We start from the raw sequence: 3,218 nt of genomic DNA, 5'->3' as shown, positions 1-3,218 counted from the left end.
GGCCTTTGCCACCTTGCGCTGGATGGTGAATCCCAGCAGGCGATGATCGCTGTCGCCCAGGTGGTCGAGCACCTGCAGCCCCCGCACCAGGTTGTCACCTGTGGCCAGCACCAGGTCCAAAAAGGCATCCCCCCTGGTGGGGCTGCGCACTCCTGGGTTAGATGGAGGTCCTGCACTCTGGCCAAGAACCGATGTGAGCGGTCAGACCTGGCCGACTGCTCTTCCCAGCAGATGTCCGGGAAGTTCAGGTCCCCCATGACTGCCACATCTTTTGACCTAACTGCCTCCGTGAGCTGACTTAAGAATTCCTGGTCTAGCTCTTCCCCGTGGTTGGGGGGTCTGTAGTAGACCCCCACCATTAAGTCTCTTTCCCCACGACTGCCTTGTATTCTAACCCAGAGCACTTCCGTGTGCCCCTCCTCTGACTCTGTGCTACCTGATGAGGATGTGTATTCCTCCTTAATGTAGAGCGCCACACCCCATACTATGAATGTTTGTGTAGAGGCATTTGAGGCCTCCTGTGGATGCGTGCACTGGCCCCCTAATCACAGCATTGCCCTGGCCCCTGTTGCTTACCTGTGTATATGTCCGTTCATCGGTCTAGGCTGGGCTGTGCTTGTGAGTGCTGCTTGGTTTAACGGCCCAAGGCTTCCTCCTCCCTTGTCTATCCCTTCCCCCGACGAGCCTAGTTTAAAGTTTAAACTTCTTCTATCAGGTATGTCACTGATCCCAGAATGCTGGAATTATTACATCTTCTTCAGGGAGTTAATCATATTTGCCCTTCGGGTCTCTTTTTCTCTGTTTTCTATCATTAGAAATGCTCATGTTTGAGCACTAGGTGTCAGCCTCATTTCATACAAATGGACATCTGTGCTTTTCTTCAATCATGGAGCCACACTGACAACTTGCCGGGAGCCCACAGGTCATCCAGAATCCTGACGAAGTTGCATTACATGGATGAGGCTGCAGGTTTCATGTGGAGGATCAGCTCCAGGAGGCAGGGCATGGAAACCATAGCAGGATCCTACACACTGTCCTGCATGACTCTGGCTCCCCCTTCACTACTGCTCTGTGGGGTTGTAGCAGCTTGCCCCCTTCTTGTAACTAACTACATGAGCCTTGCTATTCTGGGGGTCCTCCTACAGATTCAAATCAAAGTTGGATGGAAACCAGCTGTAGAGTTGTCACACCTTTTCAAGCACTAACTTTATAGCTGGTTGGCTTGTTATAGCTGGGTAATCATTTTTATCCCACAATAATGAGTTTGCACATGGGGCTACTTGAAATTTACTGCATGCTTAACCAGTTCATTATATAAAGTTTAACTAGTTAATTGTGTGATATATGTAATGAGTAGCAGGGGCCTGAGAGCCGGATAATCCAGCTCAATCTCTCCTGATGGCAGGGGGGATCTGGTGGTATGCACTGGTGCATATGCACCTCACTTAGGGCCCTGCTACAAGTTCAAACTCAACCTGGATAGAAACCAGTTATATAGAGAGTTGTTACACCTTTTCAAGCACCAATTTTATAGCTGGTTGGCTCTCTTTATAGCAGGATGATCATTTTTGTGATGTGATGATTACTTTGCACAGGTGGCTAGTCTAAAATGGTTGTGCAAATCACCAGTTAATTATGTGATAATTACTGTTTATGTACAACTGGTCTTACTTTGCACAGGTTGCTAGTCTAAATTTATTGCATGAATCACCAGTTAATTGTGTGATGATTACTTTGTACATATGAACAGTCTTACTTCACATGGATGGTCAGTCCATATTGTGCAATTCACCAGTTATTACTTTGTATGTGTGACCAGGTTTACTTTGCACGGGTGGTCAGTCTAAATTTATTGCACGATTTGCTAATTAATTGTGTGATCATTACTTTGTACACATGAACGATCTTACTCTGCACAGGTGGCTGGTCTATATTGTGTGATTCACCGGTTAATTGTATGAGGATTGCTTTGTACATGCGACTGGTCCTACTTTACACAGGTGGCCAGTCTAAATTCATTGCATGATTCACCAGTTAATATGTGATGATTACCTCGTACGTGTGAACGGTCTTACTTTGCACGGCCGGCAGGTCTAAACATCTTGTGCGATTCACCTGTTTCAGTCTATTCTTGATGTAGCCTTAGATGCCTGCTGCTCCCAAAGTTTGAAACCACTTGGCACTGTTTCCAGTCAGCTCGTCATCATCTCCCACAACCCTTCCGCACTCTTCATTCCCCAGGTGTTAATGACTCTCTCTTCCTGTTAACAGGCTTGACGTCCCCCCATATTGAGCTCCCCTTTATTTCTGCTGCGTTGGCTGCTCCTGGTCACCGAGCTCCTATTTCACAGCCCCGCACGTGGCTTCTCACTTGTGCCAATGAGATTGTATCTGTTTTTGCTTCCATCTTAGACTGAATCTGCGCCGCCGTAGGCCCCCACAGCGTTAGGAAAACTTCTGGTGTATTTTGAATTAGAGAAAAATGTGTGTGGAGGGTCCCGGCTGGGCTGGCGCGGCGCTGAGGGAGGAGTGGGCACTACGGCGCACTGCCTCGTGGCTGTGAGAGGCCAGGGGTGGAGGCCATGCCTCTGGCCCCTGAGGCAGGGCAGCGCGGCGCACGCTAGGACCTGCCTCCCCCCCAGATGCCTGCCTGGCTGACAGCCTCGCACCCCCGTCTCTTGTCAACATTTTATAATTGGCTCGTTGTCCTATCCATCAGCACAAGACTGCCTTCTGATAGGCTAGCTTCTTATTTATATCCCGCCCCTTGCAGCTGGCCAATGGAGTCGAGGCGCCCCTAGTAACCTCCTCCCTCTTTTCCCAGCCCCATTGTTGCTATGGAGCGGAGGGGTGGTGCCTGAGTGTGGTTGGCTCAATCAGCCGTCCATTGAGAGTCCCGACAGCCAACCCAGAGGAGCCGCTGACTCAGAGAGGCTTGAAAGTGGCGCCGCGTGCGTCGCCCTTTGGCATAGGCTGGCTTGACACGCCCATCACCCCTCCCTCGGTGCCCATTGGCTAAGAGGGCGGGGTGCGGGAGGGGGTGGGGTCGCGTCTTGGCCGGGCTGAAGGAGCCGAGCCCCGGGACCCCGCGCTCCTCCGAGCCCCGGGCCTGGTGGGGCGCCGCCATGACAGCCCGCCGCGCCTGTCGCAGGTATAGGGCGCGGCCAGCTCCGGGCCCAGCTCGGCTCGGGTGGCTGCTGGGGGTAGTTGGAAGCGGG

General features: G+C 51.7%; 1 protein-coding gene and 1 long non-coding RNA gene across 2 annotated transcripts in view; one reads left to right on the top strand and one right to left on the bottom strand.

Moving 5' to 3' along the window:
- The window catches only part of LOC109307414, a 6,607-nt gene extending 4,330 nt beyond the window's left edge, over nucleotides 1–2,277 (bottom strand). Inside the window, exon 1 of the long non-coding RNA XR_002100258.1 lies at nucleotides 2,053–2,277. This is a non-coding gene — a long non-coding RNA (uncharacterized LOC109307414). The remainder of the gene's footprint in view (nucleotides 1–2,052) is intronic.
- A 769-nt stretch (nucleotides 2,278–3,046) lies between these two features.
- The window catches only part of TESK2 (testis-specific kinase 2), a 101,805-nt gene continuing 101,633 nt past the window's right edge, over nucleotides 3,047–3,218 (top strand). The window contains exon 1 of the mRNA XM_019531333.1: nucleotides 3,047–3,151. The gene's annotated coding sequence lies outside the window, so the exon portion shown is untranslated. The remainder of the gene's footprint in view (nucleotides 3,152–3,218) is intronic.

The sequence above is a fragment of the Crocodylus porosus genome, unplaced genomic scaffold, assembly GCF_001723895.1.
Source record: "Crocodylus porosus isolate Cpor-Errol unplaced genomic scaffold, CroPor_comp1, whole genome shotgun sequence".
In the NCBI taxonomy this organism is placed as follows: domain Eukaryota; kingdom Metazoa; phylum Chordata; order Crocodylia; family Crocodylidae; genus Crocodylus; species Crocodylus porosus.
Note: the sequence above shows the minus strand (reverse complement) of the source record. Positions and strands in the feature narration are given on the sequence as shown.